This window comes from Salvelinus fontinalis, chromosome 21, assembly GCF_029448725.1.
Source record: "Salvelinus fontinalis isolate EN_2023a chromosome 21, ASM2944872v1, whole genome shotgun sequence".
Taxonomy (NCBI): domain Eukaryota; kingdom Metazoa; phylum Chordata; class Actinopteri; order Salmoniformes; family Salmonidae; genus Salvelinus; species Salvelinus fontinalis.
In genome coordinates this window covers 34480344-34499116 of record NC_074685.1, presented here as the reverse complement: position 1 = coordinate 34499116, position 18773 = coordinate 34480344, and positions in this window count along the sequence as shown.

Below are 18773 nucleotides of genomic sequence, written 5' to 3'. Positions count from 1 at the left end.
CCACACTAAAACAAAGAAAATAAAAAAAGAACTATGGTCCGAATGTGACAATTCAAATGAAAACAAAACTACGGAATTTGTCGTTCATTTCTTCATTCTCTCTGGTAAATGTTATATAAAGAAATATTAGAAATCTGTCCCCAAATGCAATATATTTTTATTTGAAATCCAATATTTAATTAAAAACAAATAACAAAAAGCCACTGTATTCCCCAGGTGGTAAAGGTAGGCAATAACACGTCTGCAACGCTGATCCTCAACACTGGGGCCCCTCAGGGGTCCGTGCTTAGTCCCCTCCTGTACTCCCTGTTCACCCACGACTGTGTGGCCAACCACGACTCCAACGCCATCATTAAGTTTTCTGACTACACAACAGTGGTAGGCCTCATTATCGACAACAATGAGACAGTCTATAGGGAGGAGGTCAGAGATCTGGCAGTGTGGTGCCAGGTAAACAATCTCACCCTCAATATGAGCAAGACAAAGGAGCTGATTGTGGACTACAGGAAAAGGTGAGCCGAACAGGCCCCCACTAACATCGACGGAGCTGTAGTGGAGCGGGTCGAGAGTTTAAGAACAACACCTTTTCCCCCTCAGGAGACTGAAAAGATTTGGCACGAGTCCCCAGATCCTCAAAAAGTTATACAGCTACACAATAGAGAGCATCCTGACCGGTGGCATCATCGCCTGGTATGGCAACTGCTCGGCATCTGACCGCAAGGAGATACAGAGGGTAGTGCATACAGCCCAGTACATCACTGTGGCCAAGCTTCCTGCCATCCAGGACCTATATTTATTTTATTTGTATTTAACCTTTATTTAACTAGGCAAGTCAGTTAAGAACAAATTCGTATTTACAATGACGGCCTACCCTGGCCAAACCCAGACGACGCTGGGCCAGTTGGTTGCTGCCCTATGGGACTCCCAATCACGGCCGGATGTGATACAGCCGGCCGTGATTGATATATACTAGGCCGTGTCAGAGGAAAGCCCCAAAAATGGTCAAAGACTCCAGTCACTCAAGTCATAGACTGCTCTCTCTGCTACCGCACGGCAAGTGGTACCGGGGCGCCAAGTCTAGGATCAAAAGCTCCTTAACAGCTTCTCCCCCAAGCCATAACACTGCTGAACAATTAATCAAATGGCCATCCGGACAATTTACATTGACCCCCCCCCCCCCCCATTTGTTTTCACACTGCTGCTACTCACTGTTTATCTATGCATAGTCACTTTACGACTACCTACATGAACAAATGACCTTGACTAACCTGTACCCTCGCACATTGACTCGGTACCTCCTGTATATAGCCTTGTTATTGTTGTTGTTTGGGGGTCAAATCAAATAAAATGTATTTATAAAGCCCTTCTTACATCAGCTGATGTAAAAAGTGCTGTACAGAAACCCAGCCTAAAACCCCAAACAGCAAGCAATGCAGGTGTAGAAGAACGGTGGCTAGGAAAAACTCCCATGAAAGGCCAAAACCTAGGAAGAAACCTAGAAAGGAACCAGGCTATGGGGGGTGGCAGGTCCTCTTCTGGCTGTGCCGGGTGGAGATTATAACAGAACATGGCCAAGATGTTCAAATGTTCATAAATGACCAGCATGGTCAAAGAATAATAATCACAGTAGTTGTCGAGGGTGCAACAGGTCAGCACCTCAGGAGTAAATGTCAGTTGGCTTTTCATAGCCGATCATTGAGAGTATCTCTACCGCTCCTGCTGTCTCTAGAGAGTTGAAAACAGCAGGTCTGGCACAGGTAGCACGTCCAGTGAACAGGTCAGGGTTCCATTACCGCAGGCAGAACAGTTGAAACTGGAGCAGCAGCACGGCCAGGTGGACTGGGGACAGCAAGAAGTCATCATGACAGGTAGTCCTGAGGCATGGTCCTAGGGCTCAGGTCCTCCGAGAGAGAGAAAGAAAGAGAGAATTAGAGAGAGCATACTTAAATTCACACAGAACACTGGATAAGACAGAAGAAATACTCCAGATATAACAGACTGGGGGTGACTTTTAATTATGTTTTACTTTACTTGGTAAATATTTTCTTAACTCTTTCTTGAACTGCATTGTTGGTTAAGGGCTTGTAAGTAAGCATTTCACGGTAAGGTCTACTACACCTGTTGTATTCGGCACATGTGACAAATAAAGTTTGATTTGATCTCTCATAGGTTTGTACATTTGTAACCCCTGACCTTATGTAACAGATGTATAGTGTACTCTCCATGCGTTGTGTTTTCTAATAATAAATAACTTCGGCCAGTGGTCCCAGTTGAGCATCATTTATTTCTGCTGTTGTTAAATGGGAAACAGCACGTTAGTTGTGCAGGGCTTAACAGTGTTGATGGCTGTCGATGGCAAAATCTGTAGCATGACAACTGTGTTAGCCGTGGCTTATGTGACCATGACATCGGTGTATGCTAGCTAACACAATTATTTACAGCAATCATATGCCAAAGCACATCCCAGAAAGCCCCTCAATCCCTAACAGGTACCATATACCCACACATGTATAAAATCAGTAAAGTACAGCAAACTTGTACACATTGTAAAATAGAAAATAGAAAACAGTATTCAGAACGTGACCTACCCCTTGCATCACATTTTCATACTGGGAAGACCTGACGTTCGCGATCTCCCCCTATCTGCAAGTGGGGCCAATCACAACACCCCTTATTGTCATCAGAATTGAACTATCCAATAAGAATGCTTGAACATCAAATACACATTTCTTTAGAGGCAAGTGGAAACATAACCAACCCTGTTACATTCTCCCCTGCTGAATTACACTTGCATACTACAAAGAAACTAAATGAGGTATGCAATACCTTGCAGTACATATGTCACCAAATATTCCAGTGCAAAGACTATTCTCTAAAGAGAATTAGGGGAATTCAAAGACCCCGTAGGAAAACATGCCTGTTACATGTTCAGTACACTCAGTGACAATAAGAACCTCAGACAGAAAAACCTTGGCCTACATGACCCCTGACCCATTACCTCTATAGGGTCTCTTGAACGTTAAAAGTAAAAAAAAAAAAATGTGGCTACAGACTTGGATTCTAATCCTACACCCACACAGGTACTCTAATGAATTCTGTATGAAAAACCCTCTGTGTCTGCATAGTCTCAATGAGTCTCACTGGGCGCTTCCTAACTCGACCAGCCCCTGACCTGACAGTCCTAACAGAGTTATCATTACGTTTAACCTGTTCAACTACAACCACCATTGGTGGGTCACTGTCCACAGTCGATGGGTAGTCAAGGTCAAGGGTTCTGTGACTGTTGCTGGAGCTTGTGCCACCAATGGCATCTTCAGAATGTCTTTCTTCCTCAGAGGGTTCAGACATTTCTTCTCCAAAGGTTAGCTCTGACATGCTTGTGCCACCAGTGGCACCCTCAGAATGTGGTGAGTTCTGAGGGTCCCTCGCCAGTGGCCCATCTTCCAGCACATCTGGGGTCTCTTTTTCAGAGGGCTCCGACTGTGTTTCCTCCGAGGTCTGTTCTGATACCCACACACTAGTCCTCTCACCGATGTCCATTTCTGGTATATCGTTCACGGATGAGTCCTCCATCTCCTCACTCGGATCCTCACGGTCTCCCGTATTAGGTGTCTCTAAGGCAGTGTCAGGGAGAGGCAAGAAGTTTACAGGCATTATCAGATTACGGTGGACCGTTTTCTCCTGGCCAGTCGACATGTTCTGTATCTTGAAGATGTGGATGTCACTATTCTTCTCCGTAACAATATAGAGGTTGTTCTCCCAGCGATCCGCCAGCTTCCTCTTTCCACGTTCACCCTTATTCGCCAGCAGCACCCGATCACCAACCTCCACTGGAGCTCCTCTGATCTTCCTGTTGTAGAGGCCCGCATGCCTCTTCAGCTGTTTGGTTGCCGACAACTGTACAGTCTCCATGGCCTCCCTCAGGTCTCTCGTCAGGGACTTGACGTACTCATCATAGTCTACAACATTTGAGTCTTGTAGCACCGTACCAAACATCATGTCGACAGGCAGACGTGGGGTTCTCCCAAACATCAACTGGAAAGGGGCGTGGCCCGTGGTTTCATGGACTGTACAGTTGTAGGCGAAGGTCAACGACTTCAGCTTCTGGGGCCACCTGTGCTTCGCTCTCGTAGGTAAAGCCCTGATCATGTTTCCCAGCGTTCTATTGAACCTTTCGACTCCCCCGTTCCCCATCGGATGGTAGGGAGTTGTGTGCGACTTCTGGACTCCTGCAGCACTCAACAACTCAGCAATCAATTTACTTTCAAAGTTGGCCCCTTGGTCGGAATGGATACGACGAGGAAAACCATACACACAGAAGATGTTGTTCCACAGCTGAAGGGCCACTGCTTTAGCTGATTGGTTCGGACACAAGAAGGCATGGGCCATCTTAGTAAAATGATCAGTGACGACCAGAACATCCAAGGACTTGTTGTTGGAGTCTTCAGCAGACCAGAAGTCCACACACACCAACTCGAGGGGCTCAGTTGTGATGATGTTCTCCAGTGGAGCTCTGGCCTCTGGCTCGGGGGCCTTACTGAACACACACCTCTTACAGGTCTTGACATACTCTCTCACATCCGACTCCAGACCATGCCAGAAGAACCTCTGTCTCGTCAAGTACAACGTCCGCTGTTGCCTCTGATGACCGGCTTCATCGTGGACACCCTTCAAAACTGTCGCCCTCATTGAGGTGGGTACTACATACTGGTACGTCTTCCTCTTTGACAGCAAACTTTTGGTAACGCGATATAGTACACCCATTTTCAGAGTGAGCTTCTCCCAGGTCTTCAGAATCCGCAGAGCCTCGATTGGTTCATGGCCACGTTCCCTCCTAGAAGGTCTACGGCCCCTGTCCACGTAGAAGACAACTCTGGCGAGTGCATTATCCTGGCGCTGCTTTGATATCAGGTCGTCACGGGACAGCACTCTCACATCTGACATCTCAGATGGCACCAATGACTGAGTGAGCTGAGGCAGTAGCAGCGCACAGTTCTGTAGACCAGCCTCCTCTTGCGACCTCAGGATTGCTGACACCGCTTCCTTTGACAGAGAACCAGGAGAAGGATAGGAGGTAGTTTGGCAGTCCATGACAATTTCACAGGCATCTGCCTCAATTGACGGTGAGCAGCTTTCGAGGTCGAATGGGTGGTTCGACCAGCGGAACACATCTTGCACCTTCTCAGCATGTACTCCCGCAGCTTCCTCCAGCAAGGCCTTGTATGGAACCCTTGTGATGCGGTGGAGAGCGCTCGGCTGCACAAATGGCTGTCTACTGAGTGCATCAGCAATGACATTTTTGGGACCTGGGATGTACTTTATGTCAAACTCGAATGGAGCGAGTTTAGCAACACATCTCTGTTCACAGGCGTCCAATTTGGGCTTGGACAGGATGTATGTTAATGGGTTGTTGTCTGTCCATACAGTAAAAGGCTTGCCCCTTAGCCAATGACTAAACTTCTCACAGACTGCCCAGCATAAAGCAAAAAACTCTAACCTATGGGCAGGATACTTTGACTGTGCATAAGTAAGAGATTTGCTAGCGAATGCTACGGGCCTGGCTGCAGACCCATCCTCTGGCACTTGGGAGAGGACAGCACCTAATCCATTACTAGATGCGTCTACAGACAGCAAGAAAGGTCTACTAAAATCAGGGTGGGCTAGCATGACCTGATCGAGGAGAGCTTGTTTCAACTCACCAGTCCAGTCTGCTGCTGTGAGTTTCCTATTTATTCTTCTTTTCCTCTTTCCTTTCCCATGGCGTGGTGCCTTCGTCCCAGTTGTCAGCCCATGCAGCGGCTTAGCGATGGTGGAGCACCCCTCAATGAACTGCTGGTAATAGACTATCATTCCGAGAAAGGACCGAATCTTCCCCTGGGAGGGCACGTCCGTGTTATCCTCCATGAGATCCTTCTCTGTCATCCCTGCAATAGCCTTCACTTTTTCCGGGTCTGTGGCCACACCTCCTTCACTGATGACATGCCCCAAGAACCGCACTGACCTCTTCATGAAATGGCATTTCTTTGGAGCCAATTTCAGATTATGGGCCTTCAGACGCTCAAAAACTGACTCCAAGCGTTGCAATCCAAGTTCTTCAGTCGGGGCAAAAACCAGCACATCGTCCAGGTAGCTTAGAAGGCTAGAAAAATTTTGATCCCCAAAAATGCTCAACATCATCCTCATGAATGTAGCTGGGCTATTGCACAGTCCTTGTGGAAGACGGTTATATTCGTATAACCCAAAAGGAGAAGTGAAGGCTGTAAACTTCTTGTCGTCTTCATGCACCTCCACATTGTAGTAGCCTGAGGTCAAATCCATTGTAGAGAAGAAGGTATTGCCACCCAGGGCCGCCAGAGCATCAGCTTGGTGGGGTAGAGGGTGAGCATCCTTTACGGTGCGAGCATTGAGCCATCGGAAGTCTGTACACAGTCTCAGACCGCCAGACTTCTTCCAGACCAGCACGAGCGGGGAGGCATACTCACTGCTGGATTTCCTGATTATCTCTCGCTCTTCCATCTCATCCAAGGCCTGCCTGAGCTTGTCATAATGGTTAGGGGAGAGCCTACGGTACGGTAGCCTAAAAGGCTTAGTGTCACTGAGTCTGATGCGATGGACATATCCAGTAGCCTTCCCGCAGTCTAGTTTGTTCCGGGAGAAGATACACTCGTAGCGGGCTATTAGCTGAACTAGCCGGGCCTTACACTGTTGCGACAACTGAGTGGACTCAATGTCAATGTCACCTAGACCTAACTCGTGCAACACCTCACTTGTCACTCTGTGCGGTTTTACGGCACTGTCAACGGTCAAGCTATCTCCACTACCATTGTCAAAGTCTTGATTGGCATCCATTTTGTGTACCTGCTGCACCAGGGGGACCGGTTCAACAGTGGGCCCATCTATGTAGTCAGTGTCAAAGTCCTCTAATGCCATGCAAGGAAAAACATCCGCTATCTTGGCATTGCGTCTCACTGTTACTGGCTTTGGTGAGGGATTGATAACTTTGACAGGGACCCAGCCATCGCTCCACAATGTCGCTACAGTTCTCCCCGCTAGAATGTTTTTTGGTCTTGAGCGTGCCCTCGTAGGCTCAATAACGACAGCACTGCCCGCAGATACATTTTGAGGCGTACACAACCGGCCCCAGACTAAATGTTCCTGCATGGGCTCCAATGTGACCGCCCGCTTCAGCCTTACCGTGCCCACTCTTTCCGGCACTTCTGTCCCTTTCCATCTCTCTACATTAGCCAGCAGACGGAACAGTTTGTCATCTCCATTGTGTTCAGATGATGACATCTTCTCCCAGAAGTCACCGGTCGTCTTCAGCTCCCTGATGAGGTGTTTTATCACGTTGCTGCCTAGGATGAGCTCATCACGTTGACCATCCACTACTAGAACAGGGACAGAGACACTGCTGCCATACACAGACAGATTCAATTCACACACACCTACAGGCTTGGTCTTCAACCCCCCGCAGCCAACCAACACCACTTCAGTCGGACTGAGGGAGCCACTCTTGAGCACACCTGCTTTCTCAAGGCGTGGCACCACTGTAGAGCTCAATGTGCATGCCATAGAACCGCTGTCAATCATAGCGCTCACCTCTATAACATCCCCCAGTAACACACTAGTATAGAAGAGTTCATCGTTGTGGAGCACTCTCTGTGTATATTGCATAATGACTTTTTCGTTCGACTTGACTTCATCACAAACACTTGAATATATTGACTCTAAATCTACAACACTATCGAATTGGGGCACCTCACAAGGCCCAGCACTTCCCCCCCACCCAGTGCGGGCCAGCTAGTTTTCCTGCCGCTGTGTCGTGTTGCTGTTTGATGGAGCGACGGGAATTACATAGGTGGAAACGCATAGGTGGTTAGAATAACAATGATCCATTGTGCTGTGGTTCGCATCCCCACACACTTTGCATTGCAAAGGCGGGTTCTCCCTTCTGGGCCTCCTCTGGAAACGGTTATTATAGCCGCCTACAGGTTGCTGAGGCCTCTGCTCCAAGACCCGTTCAAGCATGCCCAACACACGATCCAATGCCTCGGATGAGCCATTTGTGGGCTGCTGCAAGGGGTCCGGACAGTTTGCAACAGCCGACACTGGCCTACTTACTTCCTGCGTCAGTGTGGTGACCAGTGGGGCCAGCCGCAAGGGACTTCGAGCCTTACACTTCCTCTGGTACTCCTCCAGCCTGCCATGGACCTCCGCAGGCGTCCACTCATGCAATGGTTTGCACATGAATATCAATGACAGCTCTGGGTTCGGACAGTGCTTGATGAACATGACAGTCAGAACACGTGATGGATTGTCCAGCTCCTTGTTCTGCCTCTTCAAACAGTCCTCTGCCACCTCTATGGCTCTGTTCAGTCTGATCCAGTAATCAAACGGAGTCTCACCTTCCATTGGCAACGTAGAATAAACATCAGCTAGGGGCATGTCAGAGTTGATTGTGTCGCTAAAGTGATGCTTCAGAATGTCAAAAACCGGTCTAGGGCCCTGGCTTAAGTCAACTGGGTTACTGCATAGGCTTACTCTTACCACGTCACGTGCCCGCCCTGTCAGCTTACCCAAAACTTCATCTGACCTCTCCTGCCCACCATAGCCCTTCTTCTGCATGTACACTAACATGGTCTCCTCCCACTCATGCACTGTGCATTCCTCTGAACCATCCCCCCTGAAACACACTGGTTCCCTGACATCATTTTTCACCACTACATTTAGACTAGAGCTGGCCCCAACCTTGGTACCACCAACATAATCAACCTTCTGTCCCACAGCCTTTGATTCCAAACAAGAGGCAATATTTTCACCTATGGAGTAACCTATCTGCTTAACAATGTCCACCAGGAAATCCATAGACACATCCTCCTTCCTAGGATTAGGTGAAACTGGCTCGAATGCACTGAGTTGAGGTAGCTCTAAATCATGTGGAAGGTGCACACTTGCCTGCGTAGTTGGCCTGGCCAGAGGTGTGGAAGTAACTGGAGAAATAGCTGCCCCCCTACCCACTGGTGGTGAAGGGTTAAACATGAAAACTCCCCTACCTCTCCCAAAACTTTCCATTTTTAAAATAAAAATAAAATGTTTTGTTGTTGTTGTAAATATTAAGTGCCCCCCAAAAAATAAAAATGAAAATGATCACAATCAATATGAACACTTCTATAAAATCAGCTTGAACATAATGCACTCAAAATAAAAGTTCAGTAGTGGTTGTCTAACAAGACCAAGAATCAACACAGAAAAGTAACAAGAAACGCCTTAATAAATAGTTGTCGCCACCGTGTGGTAGAAAACGGCATCACCCTCACGTTAATTGGCTTCCTAAGATTACTAGCGTTACATCACAATTACATCACTAAATAATCATAACATCACCACATACAACTAATAAACAGTATATTATATTCCTCACTCACTCATGCTACCAGGAGCTTCCTGAGAACTTCACTTGCGCAGAATGCAAAACCTATTCCTCTGGCGTGCATCAGCAACCACAGTACTTCTTGAAGCCGGGTCTCAGATCCCTCCACGTGACGTCCGGCGAAGACAAGAATCCGGGTCACGGCACCAGTGTAACAGATGTATAGTGTACTCTCCATGCGTTGTGTTTTCTAATAATAAATAACTTCGGCCAGTGGTCCCAGTTGAGCATCATTTATTTCTGCTGTTGTTAAATGGGAAACAGCACGTTAGTTGTGCAGGGCTTAACAGTGTTGATGGCTGTCGATGGCAAAATCCCTTGCATCACATTTTCATACTGGGGAACAAAATACAAAAATACAATACAAAATATAACATGTGTAAATTCCTGTTGTTAAATGGGAAACAGCACGTTAGTTGTGCAGGGCTTAACAGTGTTGATGGCTGTCGATGGCAAAATCTGTAGCATGAAGACAACTGTGTTAGCCGTGGCTTATGTGACCATGACATCGGTGTATGCTAGCTAACACAATTATTTACAGCAATCATATGCCAAAGCACATCCCAGAAAGCCCCTCAATCCCTAACAGGTACCATATACCCACACATGTATAAAATCAGTAACGTACAGCAAACTTGTACACATTGTAAAATAGAAAATAGAAAACAGTATTCAGAACGTGACCTACCCCTTGCATCACATTTTCATACTGGGAAGACCTGACGTTCGCGATCTCCCCCTATCTGCAAGTGGGGCCAATCACAACACCCCTTATTGTCATCAGAATTGAACTATCCAATAAGAATGCTTGAACATCAAATACACATTTCTTTAGAGGCAAGTGGAAACATAACCAACCCTGTTACACTTACTTTATTTATTTTATTGTAGGTGCTTTAACTTTTGAAACTCAAATCATGTGTAGTAATGTTATTATTTTACTTTAATGTTATTTTATGTTTCTTCAGAGAAAATATACATGTAGTGATGTCCTATATATTTTTTTCCGTTATTGTATTATAATTTGAAATGTAATAAAAATACAGAGTTTCTAAACCCCCCCAAAATTATAAAAAATTGATAATGGCTTGGGTCATTTTTGCTTTACTCAAAATAGCATTTGAGTTTTTAAATTGTAGCCTATAGAAATGCAGCAGTCTAAATGAGCTTAAACGTAAAAAAATGTATAGGATGGGAAGACATAGTCCGGACCTCACTAAAACCCAGACCCTAGTTGTAACGATTGTCTACCTCTTCCTCCTCCTCGGACGAGGAGAGGAGAGAGGGATCGGAAGACCAATGTGCAGCGAGGTATGATGACATAATGATTTATTGACAGACGAAGACAAAACACGAAGAACACTTGAAGAGATTACAAAATAACAAAACGACGTAGACAGACCTGGACATGCGAACTTACATACAACGAAGAACTCACGAACAGGAAAATGACTACACAAAAGAACGAACGTACAAACAAACCGAAACCGTCCCGTATGGTGCTACAGACACAGGAGACAGCCACCCACAACAATCAATGTGAAAATACCTACCTTAATATGGCTCTCAATCAGAGGAAATGAAAACCACCTGCCTCTAATTGAGAGCCATATCAGGTCACCCTTTAACCAACATAGAAACACATAACATAGACTACCCACCCAAACTCACGCCCTGACCGTCAAACACATACAAAATAACAGAAAACCGGTCAGGAACGTGACACTAGCTATGGCCCTGCCAGCAGAGGTTATTGTTACACACTTATTACTTATGCCTCGAGAAAAGTGAAAGTCATAATATTCACCATCACCGCACACTGATTAAGTATTGGTCTCTGTCTCAGACGTCGTTAATGTTGGCACTGCTGCTGCAGAATAGAATGCTCTTATTAAGAACAATGGCAACGTTAGTGAATTTACACCAATAATTTTCGGTGTGGCACAGCTCTATGTTACAGAGATTTCAATTGGTTGAAACCTCGTGCAAGAAGAAGACCCTTTTAGCGTCTCAGGAACAGACCTGACAATTTTCACATTTGAGGGACTGAAGTGGAGATTTGGTGACTTTGGAGTGGACAAATAGGAGTAGGACCCCCACCAGACCAACGTTTAATCGACCGCAAAACAACAAAGCAGATAGCCAAGGGCGTTTGGACCAGCAGAAAGTATGCAAACTTTTCTGTTCACATTTGGAACTGTCGGCTAATTCATGTGTGTTTTGCGTTTAATGTTCTTCAAGTTACGCGGGTAAACTGTGGAGGAAAACTTAAACTTGATTGATTTGAATTTATTTTGAAAAGTCAAAGTCACCATGTTGGGGGATGAGGGTATCTATGCGGCGAAGAAGAGGAAGAAACCCGTCCAGAAAAGGTAAGCATAATATGCTTATTAAATGTACGATGTATTCACTGCTTTCTGCTTCTGGTCATGCACGTCTCTTAGATTAGGTTCAAAGTCATTAGTGTCCATTGTCGGTCCCGGACCGTGGTAAAGTTGGTTTGAGTTTCGATATATCTCTAGGAAGAGTATTGGTGGTTCCAACGTTCTTTAATTTAAGAATGATGGAGGCCACTGTGTTCTTGGGGGACCTTCAATGCTGCAGAAATGTGCCTCAACATAATCTTGTCTCGGGCTCTACAGACCATTTATTCGAACTCATGACTTGGTTTTTGCTCTGACATGTACTGTCAACTGTGGGACCTTATATAGACAGGTGTGTGTCTTTCCAAATCATGTCCAATCAATTGAACTTACCACAGGTGGACTCCAGTCAAGTTGTATAAACATTTCAAGGCTGATCAATGGAAACAGGATGCACCTGAGCCCAATTTAGAGTTTCATAGCAAAGGGCCTGAATAATTATGTAAATAATGTATTTCTGTTTTTATTTTTAATACATTTGCAAAAATATCAAAAAACATGTTTTTGCTTTGTCATTATGGGGTATTGTGTGTGAATTGATGAGGATAAAGGGTCTGAATGCTTTCCAAAATGCACTGTATGTCCCTCTCCTGTGAACATTCCAACTTTGGTTTGAGGTGTCTAGGTCACATGGTCAATTAGCTATTGAATTTTAAGTGACTTTGTATAAATATAGATATAAAAAAACAAGTGGAAAGATTTTGTGCAACATAGCTCTCTATGTAAAGAACGAATGAAAGTTGAAATTAGGTTGCTAAGTCATGTGGTTGAAGAGCTATTGAAATGATATACTTTCAAATATTTCTATAAAATCGTGTAAGAGGTATTTGGGAGAACCAAAGGCTGTGTAATGCGTTTCCCTCCCCTTTGAACAATACAAAGTTGCTTTGAAGTGCCTAGGTCATGTGATCAAGGAGCAATTGAAGTTAAGTCACACATTTAACTAATAAATTGAAGGGAAAATATATATACATATTTTTTTCAAATAACCAAAGCCTGTGCGATGTATGTCCCAACCCTGTTAACATTGCAACGTTGGTTTGAGGTGTCTAGGTCACATGGTCAATTAGATATTTAATTTTAAGGGACTTTGTATAAATATAGATATAAAAAAAGGCATGCGCTATTTCTTGTTGAAGTGCTAAAATATAAATCACAAGTGATTTTAACGCCTTCCTCCTTCTCCTCATCAGAAGAGGAGTAGCATGGATTTGACCAACGTGCAGCGGGTTGTGAATACATCATGAAACTTTATTTACAAGACAAAACTAAACACACGAAGAACACTTGAATATTTTACAAAACAACAAAACGAAGAAGACAGACCTGAACAAGAGTACTTACATAAAACACGAAGAACGCACGGACAGGGAAAACAGACTACACAAATACCGAACAAACGCTACAGTCCCGTGTGGTACACCTACAAGGACACAGGAGACAATCACCCACAAACAAACAGTGAGAACACCCTACCTTAATATGACTCTCAATTAGAGGAAAACGCAAAACACCTGCCTCTAATTAAGAGCCATACCAGGCAACCCAAAACCAACATAGAAACAGAAAACATAGACTGCCCACCCAAAACTCACGCCCTGACCATCACACACATACAAAACAACAGAAAACAGGTCAGGAACGTGACAGTGATAGACTAATATTGTCACCCATCAGACTATTCTTAATTTAATATTGTCTTTACATTTAATAAATAATATATGTGTGAAATGTGTTATGATTTAGAATGGACCATTATCGTAAACCTGTCTCAAACCGGGTAAGGGAAAACAATACATGTCATCTTTGCACTTAAATAGCGAATGGAGAACATTTTTCCCGTGGTTCATTTTCTTGCCAGCCAGGTAGACTATACTCCTGGTAAAGAGAAGCAATGTGCTTAATATTAGTAAATGTAACGGATGTGAAATGGCTAGCTAGTTAGCGGGTACGCGCTAGTAGCATTTCAATCAGTTACGTCACTTGCTCTGAGACTTTAAGTAGGGTTTCCCCTTGCTCTGCAAGGGCCGCGGCCTTTGTGGAGCGATGGGTAACGATGCTTCGTGGGCAACCGTTGTTGATGTGTGCAGAGGTTCCCTGGTTCGCGCCCGTGTCGGGGCGAGGGGATGACGTAAAGTTAGACTGTTACATTGATGCTGTTGACCCGGATCACTCGTTGCTGCGGAAAAGGAGGAGGTCGAAAGGAGGGTGAGTGTAACGGATGTGAAATGGCTAGCTAGTTAGCGGGTACGCGCTAGTAGCATTTCAATCAGTTACGTCACTTGCTCTGAGACTTTAAGTAGGGTTTCCCCTTGCTCTGCAAGGGCCGCGGCCTTTGTGGAGAGATGGGTAACGATGCTTCGTGGGCAACCGTTGTTGATGTGTGCAGAGGTTCCCTGGTTCGCGCCCGTGTCGGGGCGAGGGGACGACGTAAAGTTATACTGTTACATAAAGTCGAGAAATAAATATAGTAGGCCTAGCCTATATAAAGCTGATGTGATCCTCCTCTTTTTAATCAAGACCATCACTCTGTTTTCTCACGCAATTGCATAGCCTTTAGAAATGTTGCGCAACATGAGCTCATGGGCCCTCATGAAGTGTTTGATTAGATTTTGTAGGCCTACCAGAGTGGCCTACCATCAAAAACAATGGAGAAAATGTGTCGCATACCATTTTAACATGCAGGGCTTGACGTTAACCTGTTTATCCACTTGTCATTCAGACAAGGAGTTGACTGAAAATGTTGTTGTGTTGTTTGATGCAAACCACTTTACAAAATATAATGCATAATTATGCTACCCTCTGCCTATTGGTTACTTAGCTTATTCAAGCCTGTATCAAAATACAACACTGCCACTTTAAGACCAAAAAAAGCTCTTTGTCGGACCCGCTTTTCAAAGATGTACACGTTTTGTGCTCTTGTAGGAAGCAATCACTCCACCATTGCTGACTACAAATGATCTATGACTGGCTAATAACTCACTAACTAGTAAATAACTCACTAACTAGCAAAGGATATGAACAAATGTGCACATGTGGCTACAAGCAGCTCTCGCTTTGATCTCAAAACAAGTGCATCTACTCACGACCGCTCATGCTGTAAACACAGTCCAGTTCTAAGTGACTGGCACAGATCCATATATGGCATTGGTCTATTTGCATCCTATGCTGCAGTACGGGCTGAGTGTCAATGCAATAGAATCCTACTCTGATGCATTCTGCCTACAACAAAATCACTTGCATAGTTTTACATACTAAGTCTCGCATAGTTCGTTTTGTTTAGGTATGTTGCATTGAAAGTGGCTAATATTGCGTTGATTCAATCACAATTCCCGCAGTAATGGGAAACATAGTTAACACTATCAAAGGGAGAAAACTCTAGAAAGTTGAGTAAAATTCAGTCTCGTGCTTCTCTGCGCGGGCCGATATTTCATCATCCCATGGGATCCGTCAAGACTGTGCACAACAGAAATACCACTGAAATATTGTAGTTCCTACACATCACCTTCTATATTCAAAGAAAATAGGCCTTTTATAGGCTAAGTCATTTTCTGAGCTAAACTGACCAAGACTCACCTCCGACAACACATAAAACAGGGACGTAAAATATTTATCTTGTCCATTCCCAGCGCGCCTCTCCCAGGTTCTGTTGGAGAAATGCTGCTCTCCACCAGCGTTATGTCAAAAAAATGATCTAACAAATCCTTTAGCAGAAAGAGTATGTGGCCTTTTCTGTAGCCTACAGGCTGGAGATAAAATGTATGACAATGTAATGAGACTGGAACTTTTTACATCATGCAGGTTTCTCCAATCAAATAGCCTAACATAAATGGTGCCCAATCAAATAAAGAATGCGTTGACATGTTAACAAACATCATAGCCTATCCTATCCTAAAAACAAGACAGGTCAAATTAAAATGGACAATATGGAATGTACAATCAGGCTACTCCCGTTGGCTCCATTGTCATGATCATTGGTTTCAATTTTTGACGAGCTGATGATAGTGAAAAAGAAAATACTTCTGCATGTCCTGTGTAAACACATTATAAATAGGCTCAGGATAACTCCTCCTGATAAAGTTGTGTAGCTGATATTCAGAGCTTAAATAGCCAAATTGATTAGACTCAGGAATCAGGTCTAATAAAGCCAATGCAATTGCCTGTTTTACAAACAGTGGGCCTACCACATGGATGGCATTCATAAAATTCCATCGGGGGCAGACATGGTAGGCTATACCTCAGTAAGCAGGGCCCGACGCCTTTTGGACATATTGTTCTGGTGCATGCCTTGATTTCCACGTCCACGGACGTTGGTTTCTGGTCATATCCGAACCACATCTGAACCAATCATAGACGTCTATGTTTGGTTCCGATTTGGTCTGGTCTGGATCAGCCTTGGTTTGGCCCAAACATAGACGTCTATAAATGATGTCTTTCCATCTTTCATTCAGAATTTAAATTGAACCTAACTTCAACATGGAGTGGAACATGGAAAATAGGCACATTTTTGGTCTCGCCTAGGGTGGCAGAATGGCCCGGACTGGCCCTGCTTCCTAGTATGACTCTGCAATAATAAGGTGGTGTGTACGTGTGTGCGCATCCATTTCAGCGTGTTTTGGGAGTGGAGCAAGAGTCGATTCCTTCGACTCCAACCACAGGAGTTGGAGTTGACTCCAAAAATCCCTCAGTCGTGCAACACTAGTGTATCAGAAATTCTCTAGGAAGAAAGAAACTGCATATTCTTTTAAACAACACTTTATTATAAGATTTGCAAAAATGGAGAATCAATAATCCACTCAACAGTGCATAGTTGAAAGCTCAACGAAAAGTTCTCAGCTTTTATAGAGAAGCGCATCCTTTTTGTATACGTGGCAGTCAGCAGATAGTGTGTAAAAGGCAATTAGTTGTCTGTGCAGATTTAAGATAGCACGAGGTTGTTAGACTGAGGGCTCACCGGTCTAACTGCATTCACAACAGAAAACACTATCATGTGCTCCTTTCTGCAAGTTTCCATACATGTGACTTCCTGTAGATAGTAAACCCACAGGATGTCACATGCTGTGGTCGCTCCCAAATGGACCTTAGCTATACGCCCACTCTTATGACTTAGTACCACAAAGACGAGTTTGTATCAGGTTAGAAAAACACTAGCATATAAAAATAGACTATTCTTTAAGCAGTAAAACACAGGATAGCATGACTAATTATTTAATTTTCCATAACATTTTGTCCCTTTTGAGACTAAGTCTCAACCTTATAGAAAATGACTTACAAGCATTTTCATTAAACAAGCATTAACATGAGGGAAAAGGAAAGACTTAGTTACACTTAGTACATTACAATTGTAAATGACTTCCGTTGTCATTGAGTTTCAACCCTTCACATAGTGTCATGTTTTGTCTTTGATCATCATGTCTTGTCCCTGTGCTTCCCTCTGCTGGTCTTATTAGGTTCTTTCCCTCTTTCTATCCCTCTCTCTCCTCCTCCCTCTCTCCCTCTCCCGCTCTCTCTCTCTATCGTTCCGTTCCTGCTCCCAGCTGTTTCTCATTCTCCTAACGACCTCATTTACTCTTTCACACCTGTCCCCTATTTTGCCCTCTGATTAGAGTCCCTATTTCTCCCTCTGTTTTCCGCTTCTGTCCTTGTCGGATTCTTGTTTGAGGTTTGCTGCTCTGTGTCCTTGTTCCGCCCTGTCGTGTTTTTGCCTTTGTCAGATGCTGCGTGTGAGCAGGTGTCTATGTCAGCTACGGTCTGTGCCTTCCTGAAGCGACCTGCAGTCTGTGGTCGCGTCTCCAGTCGTTCCTCTCTACTGACGAGAGGTTTTCAGTTTCCTGTTTTGGATTTACCTTTGATAATATCCAGGAGAATCATTGTTTGTTTAAAACTGGAATAAAGACTCTGTTTCTATTACGTCGCTTTTGGGTCCTCCTTCATCAGCATAACACATAGTGCAATTCACTCTCAGAAGGGGGAAAAAGTATGCAAGAAAGGGCAGTTGATAGCTTCGACTGGATGTTGTGTAGAGGTTGCTGGCTCGGACTCAGGTCTCATGGTAGGAGTGTTGAAGGACAAGGCCGTAGTGAACCCCATTTCTTCAGCCGGTTAGGGGTGTTGAGGTTCACACTGTTCTTGACTATCAATCTATCCCTTCCATGCATCGTGGTTTCCAAGATGGCTTAGCAGTTCAGACGTCATTTTTGTCCTCGTACTGTCTTGTCCTGTATATATATATTTACACCTTCTTCGCATATCTTTTACATTTTTTATTATCCAAGAACTCAACTACAAAAGTTTTCCTGCAACCCGCCTCACCAATTACAACAACAAAAAAGTATTATTTACCTCAAATCTGAAAATCCACAGTGGAAGCTAACCAGGCGCTAATCAGAAGTAAGCCAGAAAGCTAACCAGAAGCTAGTCGAAAGCTAGCCGAAAGCTAATCTGAAGCAGCCCAGAAGTTAGCCGGCTTGCTGGCTAGCGTTGGTGTTTCAGCTGCCCACGTTTTGTGGTCATCAGCTATTCCTTTAGCTCGATAATCTACCGGCACTTTTGTGCAACGCGACTCGGACCGGAGCATACCGGGCCTTTTTTCTCTCTCAGTTTCCCCGGATTTCAGCCGCAGGCTCTGGACATTTGCACCTTGATTTCACAGCTAGCTAGCTGCAAACCGTGTGACTATTGGCTTACGTCGATCCCGGAGCAAACTTAAATTATTCCGGAGCTAGCCAGCTGAGGAGTTCCATCAGCCATTCCTGGGCTACAGTCACCTATCCGGACCCGTTTTTTTTTTTTTGCTGCAGATACGGAGCCCCACCGGGCCTTCACGATTGACTGCCGACGTTATCTGCCCGAGGGAGTTATCCAACTGGCACCTCCGTCGCGACGTTACCTGAACGCTCATCTGGGGCCCGCTAATCGTT